The sequence below is a fragment of the Crinia signifera genome, chromosome 2 (assembly GCF_055691185.1).
Source record: "Crinia signifera chromosome 2, ASM5569118v1, whole genome shotgun sequence".
Taxonomy (NCBI): domain Eukaryota; kingdom Metazoa; phylum Chordata; class Amphibia; order Anura; family Myobatrachidae; genus Crinia; species Crinia signifera.
The window spans coordinates 5901600-5925288 of record NC_139218.1 but is presented as its reverse complement, the minus strand read 5'-3'; the positions used below and the strand labels follow the sequence as shown (position 1 = coordinate 5925288).

General features: G+C 49.4%; 1 long non-coding RNA gene across 2 annotated transcripts; it reads left to right on the top strand.

Moving 5' to 3' along the window:
- The first annotated feature begins 800 nt into the window (after positions 1-800).
- On the top strand, positions 801-1750 carry LOC146058652 (uncharacterized). Of its 2 annotated transcripts, XR_014469879.1 has the most exons (4): positions 801-903; positions 1107-1165; positions 1350-1390; positions 1478-1750. It is a non-coding gene; the product is annotated as an uncharacterized LOC146058652 (long non-coding RNA). The 2 variants fall into 2 exon arrangements; XR_014469880.1 differs by lacking the exon at positions 1350-1390.
- The last annotated feature ends 21939 nt before the right edge of the window (positions 1751-23689 follow it).

Genomic DNA, 23689 nt, shown 5'->3' with positions numbered 1-23689 from the left:
TTGCACATACAGCAAAACACACTTGCCTGCGCTTAACATGCTGCCAATCCCGGCCCTGATGGGACACCTTATTAATTTCATCAGTGATCTCTTTCCACAGCTTGTCTTTGGTGTTGGGGGTCATTTTTTTCGGGCCAAATTCAATCAGGTCACGTGCTCTTGGCACTAAAATGCCCAGCTCAGCCTTTGAAAAGGGTGTGTTTCGGCTTCTGCTTGCCACATCCATACTCCCAACATTGCTTGGTCCTGGACATGCAGCTGGAGTTTGGGCTGCCACTCCATCACCCACGGAGTGTGCTTGGGTTGATGGCAAACTGCTTGCAATTACAGGCTGTGTTGCTGCTGCCCTTTCACCCTCCTCACGTCTGCTCCTCTCCATCAGCCTTGCAGTGATGGAAGTTAGTCTCTCTATAATAGCCTCGTGGTCAGAGGTGACCTCTCCTTCTGATTCAGAAGTCATTCACCTTGTAAATGTGTCATGTGTTTATGTGGCCATTTATAGTTGTGGTCTGGAGTGTGTTTTCGCAAGCACGCCAGACACACCTGCGTTAGCACGTCCACACCTGCGGTAGCAGGTAAAACCTGGTGTTGTTGGTCATGGTTTAGCATAATGGCTATAAGTTTAGTTTGCAGTGCACTCTCATATGTCACTGTTATTATGTGCATGACATGTGTGGAATGTTGAATGCATGTGTGTGCTATCTTTGATACAATAGGTGTGTACTCTTCACAATCCATGCCATTTTTTGTTATTTGCTCACGAGCGCATAATTTTGCCCGAGAACGCCAAACACATGCTGTGTGCCTATAAAAGAGCAGATTGTCCCGTTTACCCACACTTGCTATCCTATATGTTTGTTGACGGTGGCGGTTTTGCAGGAGCAGAACGCATTGTACCAGAGGGTAAGTTTAGTGGCCACATATTAGCACTTTGAATGTTGCTACATTTAGCTAGTAATGATTAATACTTTTTGTAATGTCTGCAATGCATACAGAGATATCCATATGTATGTTACAATGCATGTGTGAACAGGTGTTTTGGTAGTGATTGTATGGTTCTGTCACCTATTTTAATGTGATATTTAATTGCATCACTTTACCCTTAGGATATTTGATTTGGCCAGCTACTGGTGTATCATTTGTGGTGTTTCTGCTGTCTCATAAGGTAAATTACTCTTTACAGAACCTTTATCTTCATACTAAGGGCAACTTCTTTCTGCATGCTAAATTTCATGTGCTTGCTACCTTATTTGCTAGTTTCATTGTGTGTATTGTGACCTAATGACATAATGTAATATCATGTAAGCGTGTGTGTTAATGGCTTTTGGTGTACACATCCCCTTTTACAGGACTGTGGTCATATATGGATCTATTCAGCCATCCTTTGCCCGTATGTGTTATGTTGCTTGTGGTGTGTGCGTTTGTGTGTATGTGTTTGTGGTTCCTGTCACTAAATTTTTTCCATTTGTCTTTACAGAGTCAAGTGGTCGCCATACATGTGGGTGTGTGGCAACTGGACCAACGTGTGGCTCAACCTCTTCGAGGAAGGAGGCTGGGGCGTGCTAAAATATTCCGCACACGTGTGACCCTCTTTGGGATGCCTGATGATGAGGTACAAACTAGGTACCGGTTACCACCGCATGTGATCCTAGACATTCTCTCATTAATAGAGAGTGGTCTGGAAAGTAGTCACCGGCTCCCAACAGCAATTCCGCCTCTCACACAGTGGTTGGCGGTGTTGCATTTCTGCGCCTCAGGGTCTTTCCAGCAAGTGGTGGCAGTGCTTGCAGGAGTTTCCCAACCTACTTTCAGTAGGATCCTGAGGAGTGTAATGTTGGCCATGTTTCGACGCAAGGGCCACTTCATGGCCATGCCATTTGACCAGGACTCTCTGGATAGGGTAAAACTGCAATTTCACCACCTTGCAGGTTTCCCTAATGGGATAGGTGTTGTGGATGGGACACATGTACCCTTTGTACCACCATCACGTACTGAGCACATCTTCCGTAATCGGAAGATGTTCCATTCCCTGAACGTGATGGTGGTGTGTGGGCCATCCCTTGAGATCCTGGCCTTTAACTCCAACTTTCCGGGAAGTGGCCATGACTCCTATGTCATCCGTCAAACCAGGATCTGGCAAAGATTAAAAGAGCTGGAAGGACCTGACATGTGGATTTTGGGTGACTCCGGTTACCCTTGTACGCCCTGGCTCCTAACTCCTTACAGCTCCCCCAATCCAGGCCCACAGGAGTCATACAATACGGCCCATGTCGCCACCAGGCAAGTGGTGGAGCGCACCATTGGCCTCCTGAAGGGCAGATTTCGTGTGCTCCATCGCACTGGTGGTGACCTCCAGTATGCGCCAGCCATGGTGGCAAAGATTGTGGGGTTGTGTTGTTTGCTACACAACATAGCTGTAACGAGATCGGTCCCCTTCCCTGCGGAGGAAGTCCATCCACCTGAGCCACACGACGGTGCCCCCTGCCGCTACAGACACCCACAAAATGTGCGTGGGTACGCCCTGCGTGACTCTGTGGTGTCACGTTTTTTCAGGTAGGTTGAATAACAGTGTTTGACACCATATTTACAAGTACTACCCACATTCCCGAAGAACATTTATGTGGATGAACCATGTAAATCTTGTTAAAACACATTTCCAGATCAGATGTGTGATTACATGAACCAATATATATGTGATGTTGTTCTGTTACAATATCTTCGATGTATGTATTGGAATGTGTATTAAATAATGTGGTAAATTTCCCTATCCTTGTAGCTGAACTCATCAAGCAGATTGTCCAACACACCATCCCCAGAGGCCACCACTAGCCACAACCAGGATACTGGCACACAAACTGAAGGGCAGGCAGGGTTGTGATCTGCTGGGCAGATGGAATGTCAATATTATTGCACAAAATGGAGGATGTGTGTGTCAGCAGATGTGTTGGTGTGTATGTGTGTGTCATCAAAGACAAGTATATGTCGTTTAGAACTCACTCTAATGGCCATTCTTTCTATCCTTTCCAGGTGCAACACAGAGAAGACATGCATTTGTGGCAATGCTGCGGGATGTTCCAGTGCACCTAAGGGATGCTGCTTGCTGTGTGTTCCCATTGCTGAACCTGCTTAAAAACTAATGTAGCTGCTATGTTTGCACTAGTGACAGTTTGGAGATGTGACAAATAGGGTTGTGCACAATAAAGTTTTGCATTTTCACTTGTGTCTGTGTGGGTCAGTATAGTACTGATAGTGATAGGACTATACTAGTAGTGATAGTGATGGTGTGAGAATACCCGAGATAACAGATATGTATGTTTTCAGATGACACTTGTTGAGAGATATTTGTGACGAGTATTCTTTATATACAGTATGGATCATGTTACATGTTTGCATGGTTGTACAAGGTGAAATGATGAGTAATTGAAAGCTGTACTAGGTGTCACAAATAGATTATGGGGGTTCAATATAACAACTTTGTGTAACATGCAATTACAAATGTCATCACAGGTGTACATTACACACCTGAATTTCGTGTGCGGTTATGTGTATGAACGCATACTGTAGTAGTGGTTGCATATTTGGCCATACGGCATATAGAAAGGGCGTGTAATTTGAATGCATAAGTGTATGTTCGCCTGGGCATATCCGAAGGTATTGCGAAAATTTTGATTCGCATACATTCTGTCAATTTGAAATGGCCTAATAAAGTTATCAGCAAAAGACACAGATTTCTGACCAATCACTGATCACCCACACTTATATAGGCACCTGCAATTAATAACTGCGCCACACCCAATATGGCAACTAGCAGGGCACCACCCTTCCGCAAACGCGAGCTCCTCGCCCTGGTCCAGGTAATGGATCAGCGGCTGGGGCCCACGACTCCTTATATCTCAAATGCGGAGAAGCGGCGGGCATACAATGCTGCCCGCCGCAGAATATATTTGACTACGGGAGTACGCTGTAATATCGGCCAACTCGAACGCCGGTGGTCGGACTTGCGGCGCCGGCAGCCGGAGCTGCTATCACGTATCCGCGGGTACATCCGCCGATGTAAGTATATGTATTTATGGCAAAATGTACGCATGTGTTTGTAAAATATAAAAGAATGTTTCTCTGTGCGTGGGTATCTGGAAGAATATATCTATAGTTAATGTTAGTTTTGCAATTTGGTGAATTGTGTTCTGTGTGTATATATGGTGAGTGTGTATATGGGCCAATATGGGTGTACATGGGTATAGATGGGTGTTTTTGTGTGGTGAACAGTGTATATGGGTGAGGTGTGTCGCTTTATTGGATTGTGTTTGAAAGTTAGACAATGAAAGAAGCCTCAAGTGTGTATGCAGATCACATGACTAATTGTACTTTCCATTTCCCTTTCCTATTCATCCACCTTGAATGACCCCTGACCCATCACTGACATTGCAGCAAGAGCCAGGGCATACCAGGCAGAGGTGGAAAGGGCACGGGCCCAAACCCAGGAGGAAGAGGAGCCCACCAGCAGGACCAGATCCAACAGCAACTCATCTAACCCATCCCCCTCCCATTCCCCACCCCCCTCCACCTCCCATTCCCCCTCCAACACCCCACCCCCCTCCCATTCCCCACCCCCCTCCACCTCCCATTCCCCCTCCAACACCCCATCCCCCTCCCATTCCCCACCCCCCTCCACCTCCCATTCCCCCTCCAACACCCCACCCCCCTCCCATTCCCCACCCCCCTCCACCTCCCATTCCCCCTCCAACACCCCATCCCCCTCCCATTCCCCACCCCCCTCCACCTCCCATTCCCCCTCCAACACCCCACCCCCCTCCCATTCCCCACCCCCCTCCACCTCCCATTCCCCCTCCAACACCCCATCCCCCTCCCATTCCCCACCCCCCTCCACCTCCCATTCCCCCTCCAACACCCCATCCCCCTCCCATTCCCCACCCCCCTCCACCTCCCATTCCCCCTCCAACACCCCATCCCCCTCCCATTCCCCACCCCCCTCCACCTCCCATTCCCCCTCCAACACCCCACCCCCCTCCACCTCCCATTCCCCCTCCAACACCCCACCCCCCTCCCATTCCCCACCCCCCTCCACCTCCCATTCCCCCTCCAACACCCCACCCCCCTCCCATTCCCCACCCCCCTCCACCTCCCATTCCCCCTCCAACACCCCATCCCCCTCCCATTCCCCACCCCTCCACCTCCCATTCCCCCTCCAACACCCCATCCCCCTCCCATTCCCCACCCCCCTCCACCTCCCATTCCCCCTCCAACACCCTATCCCCCACCAACCCACCACTACCCCCTTTTGCTCCCCCCTACTACTCCCCACCACACACCCCCAACCCCTACCAATCACCAACACAACCCATCACCATTACCCCAAATCCCATTCCAGCCTCATCCCTCCTTTTAAGCCCATATTCCACCATCATGTCACATCCAACAGTGAGCAGGATGGGACTGGCATCCGTAAGTAATATATGTGCCTAATGTCTTTACACAAAGAGCTACTAATTACCAATCACAACACACACATATGTGCAGGCAAAATCATTTTTCAGTCAACACAATCACTGCAGTGCAACCCTGACCTGTGGGGTGTTCACCTCCAGAATCCAAGTGCCCCTTGAAACATAAATTGTGTGCAGACAGGCCTCATACCTTCAGTAATTGCCCACACATAACAGTAACTATGTCAAAAAAATGATAAACAATAAGATTCATGTGCAGTGCAGCACCATCCAGTGTGCTTCACAATTTAAACATTGATAGGAAACACAGCCAAATCCAAGACAGACAAAAGGTTGCTGGGGCCTGCTTGAAAGCTTAAAATCTATAGCGTCAACTCATTCTATATTGTAGAGTAGTGGTGTGCTATTTATGTGGGCCAAGCTGCTTCAGAAGTGTAGTTTCCAGCATGATGTGCTACACACATTTCCATATTGACTACTTAATTCATACCTCCCAACTGTCACGATTTTAGAGGGACAGTCCCGATTTTCAGGTCCTGTCCCTCTGTCCCACCCGCGGCAGGCATTGTCCCGCTGCGGGGGGGGGTGACAGTTGGGAGACCCCCAATCTAGTAGAATAGACGCTGTGCGCATGCGCACAGCGTCTATTCTCGTATGAAAATGAGGTCGCGGCTAATTAGCATAAGCCGCGCCCTCATTTGCATACGCCCCGCCCCCTTTTCGGAAGCTCGCGCGGCTTCGCCGCGCGAGTGTCCCTATTTCTTCGAGCCAAAAGTTGGGAGGTATGCTTAATTCGATGACAGGCCATGCTGAGGCATGCAGTAGTAAAAAAGCAGAAGGGCCATACATTGTACAGCAATGACAAACAACTTGAACAATAATGTGTGGTAAATGTTACAAAATGACAGCAGCCGAAAACAGGAGCATATGTCCCTTCTGAGGTTTGATGCAATTCCACCCAGCTAAAAGAACCCAATTGTGATGCAGCCTACATTAATGCTAAGTTTGCTGGTATGTAAAATGTATGTGTGTGGACACATCATAGTAGTTAGGAGCATGTCCACAGCAGCCCCTTCTTCAATGTTGGTGTAAATGTATGTGGCCTTCACCATTCACTGGAAAACTAATCATATCTTAACATACAAAAATACGGTACTCTTTACTTAGAAGGGCGCCCATCTCGGCCATCTCGGGCATTGAATGCACTAAAAAATCAGGTGCAATGCGACAGACGAGATGCCCGAGATTTCCCATAGGGAACAATGTTAAATGTCTCAATTGACCCGATTTTCCTGTTCAATGCCTCAATTGACCCAATTTTTCCATAGGAAACAATGTTAAATGGGCCACAGAGGCCAAATAGGCACCCTGAAGTGAATAATGGCCACCCGAATTGTTAACGCCACCCCACGATCAACGTCAACCCGAAGCGTGGCGAGCGCAGCGGTACGCGTCCTACGACCTTTTCATACCCCCACTATACACGTCGGCGTGGAGTTGAGAATAGAAAGTGTGGCGAGCGCAGCGAGCCACCGAGCCCGAAGCGTGGCGAGCGGACGCGGATACCTTCACAGGTATCCGCGTCCCCTCGCGGGCTTCACAGCTGTCCGCGTACCCTCGCGGGGCTCGCTGCGCTCGCCACGCTTCGGGCTCGGTGGCTCGCTGCGCTCGCCACACTTTCTATTCTCAACTCCACGCCGACGTGGATAGTGGGGGTATGAAAAGGTCGTAGGATGCGTACCGCCGCCCCTCGCGGGCTCGCTGCGCTTGCCACGCATCGGGTTGACGTTGATCGTGGGGTGGCGTTAACAATTCGGGTGGCCATTATACACTTCAGGGTGCCTATTTGGCCTCTGTGGCCCATTTAACATTGTTTCCTATGGAAAAATCGGGTCAATTGAGGCATTGAACAGGAAAATTGGGTCAATTGAGACATTTAACATTGTTCCCTATGGGAAATCTCGGGCATCTCGTCGGTTGATCGCACCCGATTTTTTAGTGCATTCAATGCCCGAGATGCCCGAGATTTTTTACTAACGATGCCCACGATCAAAATCGTGGGCGCCCTTCTAAGTAAAGAGTACCAAAAATACTTTATGTATATGATATAATATTTATACTGTTCTGTTTCCATTCCCCACAGACACTGATCAGCAACAGGAGCCCGTGGGCGAAGTATTTTGGGAAATACAGCTCACTTTAATTTATTTGGCCATTCTCTTGGAGCGTCTGCAAGAGCTGATTTAATTTTAATGTTTATTTTATTTATGTTGATGTTATGTTAATTATACCCCAAAAAGTTTGGCAAGTAAAGTGGCAGTTTAACTTGTTTGGGAATTTGTGTGCGTTTTATTTCGGACCAATATGTAAGAATGGTACTAACAACAGGTACATACAGATGTGTAGTGTCAGTTATATAGCAAATTAAAAGGAAAGTGTTAGCAATGTTGCTTGCGTAATAATGTGGCCTGTATGTGAAATCAACACATAGTCGAGATGCATGAATGATTGAAGTACTTACAGTAACACTTCACACATCACATCAGGGTAGGTTGACATAGTAAAATATAGGAACACCATAATTAAGGCCATAACTTAACACATACACATAAACAACACATTGTGGGTACTCATAGCCATTTATTACAGTTACACATGTAAACATATTAAATATAAATGTACTGAGGGATAAGTAGTATGTTCCTTTTGCTACTTATTAGGGAAGCCACTTTAGATAATGAGGAAACATGATTAAATTCACCTCTATTGTGTCAATGTAATTTGCTTGCAAAGTTGATGATTGTATCCAGCACATGGAAATGATTGAGGAGGGTGATGTGATTTAATTGATGTGTGCGTGGATGTTTGCTGCGTGCATACTAGTATTTGGTTTGCTAACATTTGGGGAGTAGAGCATGTTCGTTAGCAGCTAGAGGTGAGTGTGCGTGCGCAAATGTGTGGGCGCGTGCGACCAGTTACACGTACGCACAGCGAAAGACCACCCCCCTTACTTGCATGGTTGCGTGCGAATGATTTCGCAAGCGCTGTAGGCGTGCCTTCACCCGATGCGTGCATGTGGTTTTTCCCGCAAGAGTGCTTGCGAATGTGCATGCGAGCACCTGAACCTGAATGAGGGCCAAAATCCGTAGTGTAAAGTCGTGGCAGCAACTGTTTTGTAGAAGAGAATTTTACAGTACAGTTTGGGAAAAGTGACATCTGGTGGTCAATGAGTGTAACTGCAGGTTACATTTACAAGATTACGTTACGTTATAACGCGATCTATGACGGGACTATAGCAGGCGCGATCCATGCGCGATTTGCATAGCGCACTTTATGCGCAACGCAGCCACGATGTACTTGGGCATATCTGTATTTGAACATATACAGTATATATATAAAAAGTGAGATATTGTTTCACCACTGATGCTTCCCCCTTTCCCTCCCCCACCTCCTATGTCTTAGGTCTATTGTCAAATTGTCAAATTTTTAGATAAAAGCTTTGAATTGATGCATTATGTACAAGTTGTTATAATAATATTTTAGTCACGAAATAACTTGATTATAGAAAAAGACTAACTAGAAATGTCACAATGCTTCATATTTGATGTTATATTGTAATGATTTACGATTTGTACGTACTGCAGACTTTGAGTTATGTATACCTGACATGAAAACTTCTCAATAAAAAGTATTAAAAAAATAATAATAATTATATGTGGCAGAGAACTGGCCGATTTATTATCTAAGCTTAATATTAATATGTATATCAAAAAATGTCCCCCTTCAGCATTGGCGACAAAAACTCAAAAATGGGCGCCTTGTCTCATTGAAATAAATGAGAAATAGAGGGAAAACTGTTGTATATTAATATATAAGTAAATTGACTCCAGTACATCAGTGCTTCTCATTTGCTGCTATTTGGCGGCGGGAATGTGGTGTGCTGGTGTGTGAGTGCAGCTCTGGTGACGCCATAGCGCGGGCTGCACCCCCCTAGTGACGCCACTGTAACCTGCAGAAAGCGGAGACCCTTGCCGGGGCTGCAGACTGTATAGCATTGATCAATATATGAAGGAAATCTGCTCTGTTTATTATTGTTAGTTAATATGGAGATTGCAGAGCGCATGTGATTTCTGTGCGGTCCCCTGACACGCATGTAACGACCTTCAGCACCGCTCAGTTCCAGTGTTTATCTGCAGCGCATGAGACGTCCGGCACTGACAGCGGACGTTCTGTGTCAATCTCCAAGGTTATTACTCAGACACTGCAGCATCGCCCACAAATTACCATCAGAACCACAGATACCTGCACCCATCCAATGCAGCTGGGACTTGTAGTCCAGACTGGCCTCCAGGGGCTCATCTGCCGTGTCTGCGGAATAATACGTGAGGGGGGGGGGGGCGTTATCTAAGTGCATGCTATTGTATTTGATGCAGGATAGTCAGCACTAATTCCCATACTATGCCTGTGTGCAGGGACTGTCCGCACCTTACGCCCGGAGACACGGAATGACATCTGTGCCTGTGTGCAGGGACTGTCCGCACCTTACGCCCGGAGACACGGAATGACATCTGTGCCCGTGCGCGGGGACTGTCCGCACCTTACACCCGGAGACACAGAATGACATCTGTGCCTGTGTGCAGGGACTGTCCGCACCTTACGCCCGGAGACACAGAATGACATCTGTGCCCGTGCGCTGGGACTGTCCGCACCTTACACCCGGAGACACGGAATGACATCTGTGCCCGTGCGCTGGGGCTGTCCGCACCTTATGCCCGGAGACACAGAATGACATCCGTGCCCTTGCGCTGGGACTGTCCACACCTTACACCCGGAGACACGGAATGACATCTGTGCCTGTGCGCAGGGACTGTCCGCACCTTACACCTGGAGACACGGAATGACATCTGTGCCCGTGCGCTGGGACTGTCCGCACCTTATGCCTGGAGACACGGAATGACATCTGTGCCTGTGCGCTGGGACTGTCCGCACCTTACGCCCGGAGACACGGAATGACATCTGTGCCCGTGCACTGGGAATGTCCGCACCTTACGCCCGGAGACACGGAATGACATCTGTGCGCGTGCTCTGGGACTGTCCGCACCTTACACCCAGAATAACATCTGTGCCTGTGCGCAGGGACTGTCCGCAACTTACACCCAGAGACACAGAATGACATCTGTGCCTGTGCGCAGGGACTGTCCGCAACTTACACCCAGAGACACAGAATGACACCTGTGCCCGTGCGCAGGGACTGTCCGCACCTTACACCCAGAGACACGGAATGACATCTGTGCCTGTGCACTGGGAATGTCCGCACTAATTCCCATACTATACCACACACATTTTTAAGTGGAAACCCTCTAGCGCTGATAACAAAAAATACAGTACTTCCCTTCTGTTCATTAGGTGATCTTATTGAACAGATGAATGGAACAGAAAGTCCTTGTAGTCGAATTTCAATGATGTTAATTCATGCAAAAGACAAAGGAATCATGTAATTGAAATCTGTCCATACAAAAAGTTGGTTTTTGCACCCGTGCAGGTGGGCGGGATTTGTGCAACTGTTTCCTCCACCAAAAATGGGATATGATGATTAGCGTACCCAGACTCACATCAAAGATGTGGTTATTAAACACATCAAGGTATCTTTAGTTTTTGATGCGTACCCCAACTCAGAATGTGTGGATGTTATATTCGCACATCAAGGTATCTTTCAATGGGGAAACAAATGATGTTACCAAGGGAATGCTTACCCCAACTCACTGATATAAGTGCTGTGCTATTCACATCAAGGTATCTTTCAGACCACTCTGCATGGACCATAAAAACTTTAATGTCTTCCACATCCAGAAGTACATGTCATACAAAATAAAATGAACACAAAGTAATCACTGTAACTGCCATATAGAGGAACAATGGTGAAACGTGGAGTTCTACAACCTGGGGGGTCTTCCGGACGATCCAGCCAGGGAGTGTCTTTAGCCAAGGTCCCGATCTAGATGGCAGCAGTCAGCAAGCGATCACCTTCCTCTGATAGCACACAACGCGTTTCTATCCACTCTGGGATCTTTTTCAAGTGTACAAAGGAGTGCATGGGATGGGGTTTATATACCCTATACACAGGAAGTAGGAAGAATTCCTGTTCCTGTGCTTCATAAAATGTGCTAACATTAAATAAAATAAATACAAATGTAAACCGTACATGACACCTTAAAATATTCCATAAAAAAGTCCATGGTCAAATATCCTGTGGAATATAGACATTTGTGCCCATGCGCATGGACTGTCCGCACCTTACGCCCAGAGACACGGAATGACATCCGTGCCCGTGCACTGGGTTTGTCCGCAACTTACGCCCGGACACACGGAATGACATCCGTGCCTGTGGCTGGGTCTGTCCGCACCTTACACCCGGACACACAGAATGACATCCGTGCCCTGGGTCTGTCCGCCTCTTACACCCGGAGACACGGAATGACATCTGTGCCTGTGTGCTGGGTCTGTCCGCACCATACGCCCGGAGACACGGAATGACATCTGTGACTGTGCGCTGGGACTGTCCGCACCTTACACGCGGAGACACGGAATAACATCTGTGCACGTGCGCTGGGACTGTCCGCACCTTACGCCCGGAGATAGAGAATAACATCTGTGCACGTGCGCTGGGACTGTCCGCAACTTACGCCCGGAGACACGGAATGACATCTGTGCCTGTGTGCTGGGACTGTCCGCACCTTACACCCAGAGACACGGAATGACATCCGAGCCTGTGCGCTGGGACTGTCCGCACCTTATGCCGGAGACACAGAATGACATCTGTGCCTGTGCGCTGGGACTGTCCGCACCTTACACCCGGAGACACGGAATGACATCTGTGCCTGTGCGTTGGGTCTGTCCACACCTAACGCCCGGAGACACGGAATGACATCTGTGCATGTGTGCTGGGACTGTCCGCACCTTACGCCCGGAGACACGGAATGACATCTGTGCCCGTGCGCTGGGCCTGTCCGCACCTTATGCCCGGAGAAACGGAATGACATCCGTGCCCGTGCGCTGGGTCTGTCCGCACCTTACGCCCGGAGACACGGAATGACATCTGTGCCCGTGAGCTGGGACTGTCCGCAACTTACGCCCGGAGACACGGAATGACATCTATACCCATGCGCTGGGACTGTCCGCACCTTACGCCCGGAGACACGGAATGACATCCGTGCCCGTGCGCTGGGTATGTCCGCACCTTACGCCCGGAGACACGGAATGACATCTGTGCCCGTGAGCTGGGACTGTCCGCACCTTACGCCCGGAGACACGGAATGACATCTGTACCTGTGAGCTGGGACTGTCCGCACCTTACACCCGGAGACACGGAATGACATCTGTGCCTGTGCGTTGGGTCTGTCCACACCTAACGCCCGGAGACACGGAATGACATCTGTGCCTGTGTGCTGGGACTGTCCGCACCTTACGCCCGGAGACACGGAATGAAATCTGTGCCCGTGCGCTGGGCCTGTCCGCAGCTTATGCCCGGAGACACGGAATGACATCCGTGCCCGTGCGCTGGGTCTGTCCGCAACTTACGCCCGGAGACACGGAATGACATCTGTGCCCGTGAGCTGGGACTGTCCGCAACTTACGCCTGGAGACACGGAATGACATCTGTGCCTGTGTGCTGGGACTGTCCGAACCTTACGCCCGGAGACACGGAATGACATCTGTACCCATGCGCTGGGCCTGTCCGCACCTTACGCCCGGAGACACGGAATGACATCTGTGCCCGTGAGCTGGGACTGTCCGCACCCTACGCCTGGAGACATGGAATGACATCTGTGCCCGTGCGCTGGGACTGTCCGCACCTTACACCCGGAGACACGGAATGACATCTGTGCCCGTGCGCTGGGACTGTCCGCACCTTACAGCCGGAGACACGGAATGATGTCTGTGCCCATGCACGGGGACTGTCCGCACCTTACGCCCGGAGACACGGAATGACATCTGTGCGCGTGCGCTGGGACTGTCCGCACCTTACACCCGGAGACACGGAATAACATCTGTGCCTGTGCGCAGGGACTGTCCGCACCTTACACCCAGAGACACAGAATGACATCTGTGCCCGTGCGCAGGGACTGTCCGCACCTTACACCCAGAGACACGGAATGACATCCGAGCCTGTGCGCTGGGACTGTCCGCACCTTATGCCGGAGACACAGAATGACATCTGTGCCTGTGCGCTGGGACTGTCCGCACCTTACACCCGGAGACACGGAATGACATCTGTGCCCGTGCGCTGGGACTGTCTGCACCTTACACCCGGAGACACGGAATGACTTCTGTTCCTGTGCGCTAGGACTGTCGCACCTTACGCCCGGAGACACTAAATGACATATGTGCCCATGCGCTGGGACTGTCCGCACCTTACACCCGGAGACACGGAATGACATCTGTGCCCGTGAGCTGGGACTGTACGCACCTTACGCCCGGAGACACTGAATGACATTTGTGCCTGTGAGCTGGGACTGTACGCACCTTAAGCCCGGAGACACTGAATGACATTTGTGCCCGTGCGCTGGTATTGTCCGCACCTTACGCCCGGAGACACGGAATGACATCTGTACCCGTGCACTGGGACTGTCCGCACCTTATGCCCGGAGACACGGAATGACATCTGTGCCCGTGCGCTGGGACTGTCCGCACCTTACGCCTGAAGACACAGAATGACATCTGTGCCCGTGCGCTGGGTCTGTCCGCACCTAACACCCAGAGACATGAAATTCCGTGACAGGAATTTCTCGCACTGAGGCTAATGAGTCTTAAGAACACAGAACCAGGACTGAGAATATGTATTATTTATTCCTAGAAATACTACAGAGCTTTAGAAAATAGTTACAAGATTTTACAATGATTTTAAAAGTACACACGAGTTTAAATGCAATTTCAGAAATAAAATAAACGGGAAAAATGACAGAACCGTATCTTACACCTAAGTACCAATCCTGACGTGGGGGGGTTCTCCACAAGAAATCTCTGGTCGCTTACAGCCTGTTTGCTAGACCCCCAGGTAGTGACACTGACTATAGGGAGAAGGGTCTTAGTTATACCTTGAATACTCCCTCATCCCTCCCACCCTTGGGATTTTTAACCATTCCCTTGCTGAGCCTAGTGAAAGTCCCTAGATATAGGATCTTTCCCATAAAGAATTTGTCCCTGCTTTGAAGTAGATTTTATACATTCCTCATGTGATAAGAGGTAATTTAGTGGAGGGCCAGAGCAACTTTGGCCTGTTGGCTGGACACTATTGCTCTCCCCCTCAATCTGGTTTATGAGGGGTCTTCAGATCTTATCTGACATCCTAACTCCAGAGGAGTCCACAGATGGCTACACTCCCTGGGTCACCAACAGTCCACACACATAATACATGACATGTTCTGATCTCCCACATAATAATCACAGGCGGCATGATTTTACCAAACATACCAGACATACATTGATTGAACAGATAATCATAACAGGAGGCATACGTTAATTTGATCGATCACCTGATCTGATCGTTACACGCCCGGAGACACGGAATGACATCTGTGCTGGGACTGTCCGCACCTTACGCCCGGAGACACGGATTGACATCTGTGCCCGTGCGCTGGGACTGTCCGCACCTTACGCCCGGAGATACGGAATAACATCTGTGCACGTGCGCTGGAACTGTCCGCACCTTATGACCGAAGACACGGAATGACATCTGTGCCTGTGCGCTGGGACTGTCCGCACCTTACGCCCGGAGACACGGAATAACATCTGTGCACGTGCGCTGGAACTGTCCGCACCTTACGTCCGGAGACACGGAATAACATCTGTGCACGTGCGCTGGAACTGTCCGCACCTTACGCCCGGAGACACGGAATGACATCTGTGCCCGTGCGCTGGGACTGTCCGCACCTTACGCCCGGAGACACGGAATAACATCTGTGCCCGTGCGCTGGGACTGTCCGTACCTTACACCCGGAGACACGGAATAACATCTGTGCACGTGCGCTGGGACTGTCCGCACCTTACGTCCGGAGACACGGAATAACATCTGTGCACGTGCTGCCCCTGGTAGTACACGGACACCTCCTCTGCTTCCCTACATCCCAGCTGTATTGTGTACTGAGCATTGTGCTGCTGTTACCTGTGCTGTTGTAGTGTCTCAGTCACTGTAATGTTCTGTGTCCCCTGTATTGTACTAATGTGTGCCCTATGTACGGTGCTGCCCCTGGTAGTACACGAACACCTCCTCTGCTTCCCTACATCCCAGCTGTATTGTGTACTGAGCATTGTGCCGCTGTTACCTGTGCTGTTGTAGTGTCTCAGTCACTGTAATGTTCTGTGTCCCCTGTATTGTACTAATGTGTGCCCTATGTACAGCGCTGCCCCTGGTAGAACACGGCCACCTCATCTGCTTCCCTACATCCCAGCTGTATTGTGTACTGAGCATTGTGCTGCTGTTACTTGTGCTGTTGTAGTGTATCAGTCACTGTAATGTTCTGTGTCCCCTGTATTGTACTAATGTGTGCCCTATGTACGGCGCTGCCCCTGGTAGTACACGGACACCACCTCTGCTTCCCTACATCCCAGCTGTATTGTGTACTGAGCATTGTGCTGCTGTTACCTGTGCTGTTGTAGTGTCTCAGTCACTGTAATGATCTGTGTCCTCTGTATTGTACTAATGTGTGCCCTATGTACGGCGCTGCCCCTGGTAGTACACGGACACCTCCTCTGCTTCCCTACATCCCAGCTGTATTGTGTACTGAGCATTGTGCTGCTGTTACCTGTGCTGTTGTAGTGTCTCAGTCACTGTAATGTTCTGTGTCCCCTGTATTGTACTAATGTGTGCCCTATGTACAGCGCTGCCCCTGGTAGTACACAGACACCTCCTCTGCTTCCCTACATCCCAGCTGTATTGTGTACTGAGCATTGTGCTGCTGTTACCTGTGCTTTTGTAGTGTCTCAGTCACTGTAATGTTCTGTGTCCCCTGTATTGTACTAATGTGTGCCCTATGTACAGCGCTGTCCCTGGTAGTACACAGACACCTCCTCTGCTTCCCTACATCCCAGCTGTATTGTGTACTGACATTGTGATGCTGTTACCTGTGCTGTTGTAGTGTCTCAGTCACTGTAATGTTCTGTGTCCCCTGTATTGTACTAATGTGTGCCCTATGTACAGCGCTGTCCCTGGTAGTACACAGACACCTCCTCTGCTTCCCTACATCCCAGCTGTATTGTGTACTGACATTGTGATGCTGTTACCTGTGCTGTTGTAGTGTCTCAGTCACTGTAATGTTCTGTGTCCCCTGTATTGTACTAATGTGTGCCCTATGTACAGCGCTGCCCCTGGTAGTACACAGACACCTCCTCTGCTTCCCTACATCCCAGCTGTATTGTGTACTGAACCTTGTGCTGCTGTGACCTGCGGTGTTGTAGTGTCTCAGTCACTGTAATGTTCTGTGTCCCCTGTATTGTAATAATGTGTGCCCTATGTACGGCGCTGCCCCTGGTAGTACACGGACACCTCCTCTGCTTCCCTACATCCCAGCTGTATTGTGTACTGAGCATTGTGCTGCTGTTACCTGTGCTGTTGTAGTGTCTCAGTCACTGTAATGTTCTGTGTCCCCTGTATTGTACTAATGTGTGCCCTATGTACAGCGCTGCCCCTGGTAGAACACGGTCACCTCATCTGCTTCCCTACATCCCAGCTGTATTGTGTACTGAGCATTGTGCTGCTGTTACCTGTGCTGTTGTAGTGTCTCAGTCACTGTAATGTTCTGTGTCCCCTGTATTGTACTAATGTGTGCCCTATGTACAGCGCTGCCCCTGGTAGAACACGGTCACCTCATCTGCTTCCCTACATCCCAGCTGTATTGTGTACTGAGCATTGTGCTGCTGTTACCTGTGCTGTTGTAGTGTCTCAGTCACTGTAATGATCTGTGTCCTCTGTATTGTACTAATGTGTGCCCTATGTACGGCGCTGCCCCTGGTAGTACACGGACACCTCCTCTGCTTCCCTACATCCCAGCTGTATTGTGTACTGAGCATTGTGCTGCTGTTACCTGTGCTGTTGTAGTGTCTCAGTCACTGTAATGTTCTGTGTCCCCTGTATTGTACTAATGTGTGCCCTATGTACAGCGCTGCCCCTGGTAGTACACAGACACCTCCTCTGCTTCCCTACATCCCAGCTGTATTGTGTACTGAGCATTGTGCTGCTGTTACCTGTGCTTTTGTAGTGTCTCAGTCACTGTAATGTTCTGTGTCCCCTGTATTGTACTAATGTGTGCCCTATGTACAGCGCTGTCCCTGGTAGTACACAGACACCTCCTCTGCTTCCCTACATCCCAGCTGTATTGTGTACTGACATTGTGATGCTGTTACCTGTGCTGTTGTAGTGTCTCAGTCACTGTAATGTTCTGTGTCCCCTGTATTGTACTAATGTGTGCCCTATGTACAGCGCTGTCCCTGGTAGTACACAGACACCTCCTCTGCTTCCCTACATCCCAGCTGTATTGTGTACTGACATTGTGATGCTGTTACCTGTGCTGTTGTAGTGTCTCAGTCACTGTAATGTTCTGTGTCCCCTGTATTGTACTAATGTGTGCCCTATGTACAGCGCTGCCCCTGGTAGTACACAGACACCTCCTCTGCTTCCCTACATCCCAGCTGTATTGTGTACTGAACCTTGTGCTGCTGTTACCTGCGGTGTTGTAGTGTCTCAGTCACTGTAATGTTCTGTGTCCCCTGTATTGTAATAATGTGTGCCCTATGTACGGCGCTGCCCCCCTGGTAGTACACGGACACCTCCTCTGCTTACCTACATCCCAGCTGTATTGTGTACTGAGCATTGTGCTGCTGTTACCTGTGCTGTTGTAGTGTCTCAGTCACTGTAATGTTCTGTGTCCCCTGTATTGTACTAATGTGTGCCCTATGTACAGCGCTGCCCCTGGTAGAACACGGTCACCTCATCTGCTTCCCTACATCCCAGCTGTATTGTGTACTGAGCATTGTGCTGCTGTTACCTGTGCTGTTGTAGTGTCTCAGTCACTGTAATGTTCTGTGTCCCCTGTATTGTACTAATGTGTGCCCTATGTACAGCGCTGCCCCTGGTAGAACACGGTCACCTCATCTGCTTCCCTACATCCCAGCTGTATTGTGTACTGAGCATTGTGCTGCTGTTACCTGTGCTGTTGTAGTGTCTCAGTCACTGTAATGATCTGTGTCCTCTGTATTGTACTAATGTGTGCCCTATGTACGGCGCTGCCCCTGGTAGTACACGGACACCTCCTCTGCTTCCCTACATCCCAGCTGTATTGTGTACTGAGCATTGTGCTGCTGTTACCTGTGCTGTTGTAGTGTCTCAGTCACTGTAATGTTCTGTGTCCCCTGTATTGTACTAATGTGTGACCTATGTACAGCGATGCCCCTGGTAGTACACGGACACCTCCTCTGCTTCCCTACATCCCAGCTGTATTGTGTACTGAGCATTGTGCTGCTGTTACCTGTGCTGTTGTAGTGTCTTAGTCACTGTAATGTTCTGTGTCCCCTGTATTGTACTAATGTGTGCCCTATGTACAGCGCTGCCCCTGGTAGTACACGGACACCTCCTCTACTTCCCTACATCCCGGCTGTATTGTGTACTGAGCATTGTGCTACTGTTACCTGTGCTGTTGTAGTGTCTCAGTCACTGTAATGTTCTGTGTCCCCTGTATTGTACTAATGTGTGACCTATGTACAGCGATGCCCCTGGTAGTACACGGACACCTCCTCTGCTTCCCTACATCCCAGCTGTATTGTGTACTGAGCATTGTGCTGCTGTTACCTGTGCTGTTGTAGTGTCTCAGTCACTGTAATGTTCTGTGTCCCCTGTATTGTACTAATGTGTGCCCTATGTACGGTGCTGCCCCTGGTAGTACACGGACACCTCCTCTGCTTCCCTACATCCCAGCTGTATTGTGTACTGAGCATTGTGCTGCTGTTACCTGTGCTGTTGTAGTCTCAGTTACTGTAATGTTCTGTGTCCCCTGTATTGTACTAATGTGTGCCCTATGTACAGCGCTGCCCCTGGTAGAACACGGTCACCTCATCTGCTTCCCTACATCCCAGCTGTATTGTGTACTGAGCATTGTGCTGCTGTTACCTGTGCTGTTGTAGTGTCTCAGTCACTGTAATGTTCTGTGTCCCCTGTATTGTACTAATGTGTGCCCCATGTACAGCGCTGCCCCTGGTAGTACACGGACACCTCCTCTGCTTCCCTACATCCCAGCTGTTTTGTGTACTGAGCATTGTGCTGCTGTTACCTGTGCTGTTGTAGTGTCTCAGTCACTGTAATGTTCTGTGTCCCCTGTATTGTACTAATGTGTGCCCTATGTACAGCGCTGCCCCTGGTAGTACACGGACACCTCCTCTGCTTCCCTACATCCCAGCTGTATTGTGTACTGAGCATTGTGCTGCTGTTACCTGTGCGGTTGTAGTGTCTCAGTCACTGTAATGTTCTGTGTCCCCTGTATTGTACTAATGTGTGCCCTATGTACGGCGCTGCCCCTGGTAGTACACAGACACCTCCGCTGCTTCCCTACATCCCAGCTGTATTGTGTACTGAGCATTGTGCTGCTGTTACCTGTGCTGTTGTAGTGTCTCAGTCACTGTAATGTTCTGTGTCCCCTGTATTGTACTAATGTGTGCCCTATGTACGGCGCTGCCCCTGGTAGTACACAGACACCTCCGCTGCTTCCCTACATCCCAGCTGTATTGTGTACTGAGCATTGTGCTGCTGTTACCTGTGCTGTTGTAGTGTCTCAGTCACTGTAATGTTCTGTGTCCCCTGTATTGTACTAATGTGTGTCCTATGTACAGCGCTGCCCCTGTTAGTACACGGACACCTCCTCTGCTTCCCTACATCCCACCTGTATTGTGTACTGAGCATTGTGTTGCTGTTACCTGTGCTGTTGTAGTGTCTCAGTCACTGTAATGTTCTGTGTCCCCTGTATTGTACTAATGTGTGCCCTATGTACAGCACTGCCCCAGGTAGTACACAGACACCTCCTCTGCTTCCCTACATCCCAGCTGTATTGTGTACTGAGCATTGTGCTACTGTTACCTGTGCTGTTGTAGTGTCTCAGTCACTGTAATGTTCTGTGTCCCCTGTATTGTACTAATGTGTGACCTATGTACAGCGATGCCCCTGGTAGTACACGGACACCTCCTCTGCTTCCCTACATCCCAGCTGTATTGTGTACTGAGCATTGTGCTGCTGTTACCTGTGCTGTTGTAGTGTCTCAGTCACTGTAATGATCTGTGTCCTCTGTATTGTACTAATGTGTGACCTATGTACAGCGATGCCCCTGGTAGTACACGGACACCTCCTCTGCTTCCCTACATCCCAGCTGTATTGTGTACTGAGCATTGTGCTGCTGTTACCTGTGCTGTTGTAGTGTCTCAGTCACTGTAATGTTCTGTGTCCCCTGTATTTTACTAATGTGTGCCCTATGTACAGCGCTGCCCCTGGTAGTACACGGACACCTCCTCTACTTCCCTACATCCCGGCTGTATTGTGTACTGAGCATTGTGCTACTGTTACTTGTGCTGTTGTAGTGTCTCAGTCACTGTAATGTTCTGTGTCCCCTGTATTGTACTAATGTGTGCCCTATGTACAGCGCTGCCCCTGGTAGTACACGGACACCTCCTCTACTTCCCTACATCCCAGCTGTATTGTGTACTGAGCATTGTGCTGCTGTTACCTGTGCTGTTGTAGTGTCTCAGTCACTGTAATGTTCTGTGTCCCCTGTATTGTACTAATGTGTGACCTATGTACAGCGATGCCCCTGGTAGTACACGGACACCTCCTCTGCTTCCCTACATCCCAGCTGTATTGTGTACTGAGCATTGTGCTGCTGTTACCTGTGCTGTTGTAGTGTCTCAGTCACTGTAATGTTCTGTGTCCCCTGTATTGTACTAATGTGTGCCCTATGTACGGCGCTGCCCCTGGTAGTACACGGACACCACCTCTGCTTCCCTACATCCCAGCTGTATTGTGTACTGAGCATTGTGCTGCTGTTACCTGTGCTGTTGTAGTGTCTCAGTCACTGTAATGTTCTGTGTCCCCTGTATTGTACTAATGTGTGACCTATGTACAGCGATGCCCCTGGTAGTACACGGACACCTCCTCTGCTTCCCTACATCCCAGCTGTATTGTGTACTGAGCATTGTGCTGCTGTTACCTGTGCTGTTGTAGTGTCTCAGTCACTGTAATGTTCTGTGTCCCCTGTATTGTACTAATGTGTGCCCTATGTACGGCGCTGCCCCTGGTAGTACACGGACACCTCCTCTGCTTCCCTACATCCCAGCTGTATTGTGTACTGAGCATTGTGCTGCTGTTACCTGTGCTGTTGTAGTCTCAGTTACTGTAATGTTCTGTGTCCCCTGTATTGTACTAATGTGTGCCCTATGTACAGCGCTGCCCCTGGTAGAACACGGTCACCTCATCTGCTTCCCTACATCCCAGCTGTATTGTGTACTGAGCATTGTGCTGCTGTTACCTGTGCTGTTGTAGTGTCTCAGTCACTGTAATGTTCTGTGTCCCCTGTATTGTACTAATGTGTGCCCTATGTACAGCACTGCCCCAGGTAGTACACAGACACCTCCTCTGCTTCCCTACATCCCAGCTGTATTGTGTACTGAGCATTGTGCTACTATTACCTGTGCTGTTGTAGTGTCTCAGTCACTGTAATGTTCTGTGTCCCCTGTATTGTACTAATGTGTGCCCTATGTACGGCGCTGCCCCTGCTAGTACACGGACACCTCCTCTGCTTCCCTACATCCCAGCTGTATTGTGTACTGAGCATTGTGCTGCTGTTACCTGTGCTGTTGTAGTCTCAGTTACTGTAATGTTCTGTGTCATCTGTATTGTACTAATGTGTGCCCTATGTACGGCGCTGCCCCTGGTAGTACACGGACACCTCCTCTGCTTCCCTACATCCCAGCTGTATTGTGTACTGAGCATTGTGCTGCTGTTACCTGTGCTGTTGTAGAGTCTCAGTCACTGTAATGTTCTGTGTCCCCTGTATTGTACTAATGTGTGCCCTATGTACAGCGCTGTCCCTGGTAGTACACGGACACCTCCGCTGCTTCCCTACATCCCAGCTGTATTGTGTACTGAGCATTGTGCTGCTGTTACCTGTGCTGTTGTAGTGTCTCAGTCACTGTAATGTTCTGTGTCCCCTGTATTGTACTAATGTGTGCCCTATGTACAGCGCTGCCCCTGGTAGAACACGGTCACCTCATCTGCTTCCCTACATCCCAGCTTTATTGTGTACTGAGCATTGTGCTGCTGTTACCTGTGCTGTTGTAGTGTCTCAGTCACTGTAATGTTCTGTGTCCCCTGTATTGTACTAATGTGTACCCTATGTACAGCGCTGCCCCTGGTAGTACACGGACACCTCTCTGCTTCCCTACATCCCAGCTGTATTGTGTACTGAGCATTGTGCTGCTGTTACCTGTGCTGTTGTAGTGTCTCAGTCACTGTAATGTTCTGTGTCCCCTGTATTGTACTAATGTGTGCCCTATGTACAGCGCTGCCCCTGGTAGTACACGGGCACCTCCTCTACTTCCCTACATCCCGGCTGTATTGTGTACTGAGCATTGTGCTGCTGTTACCTGTGCTGTTGTAGTGTCTCAGTCACTGTAATGTTCAGTGTCCCCTGTATTGTACTGATGTGTGCCCTATGTACAGCACTGCCCCTGGTAGTACACGAACACCTCCTCTGCTTCCCTACATCCCAGCTGTATTGTGTACTGAGCATTGTGCTGCTGTTACCTGTGCTGTTGTAGTGTCTCAGTTAGAGAAAACGAGGGCTGCCTAGGCATGAGGGAATATAAGAGTCTGTGTAGTTTGGGATGGTATGACAAAAGCTAGAAATCAGAGTGTCACTTACCCATAGAGGTGCAGTGTAGATGGGGTAGACAATCGGGTGTAGAAGGGGTGGTAGCTTAGGTGGAGATATAAAAGAGGTAGTCAGGTGATCCATCTTCCTCTTGAGTCTGGATTCTTTGGTCAGGGATCTGCAGCAGCTAAGTGGCTAATCACTTGCCTTCATTTCGCTTATTACCCCCACTCCTTCCCATAGTTTCCCACTCCCCAAAGCCACTTGCCTGCTGTTTTTTCCCTTCAAGCCAGAGCCCTGTCCACAGCGTCATCTCAGCAGCGG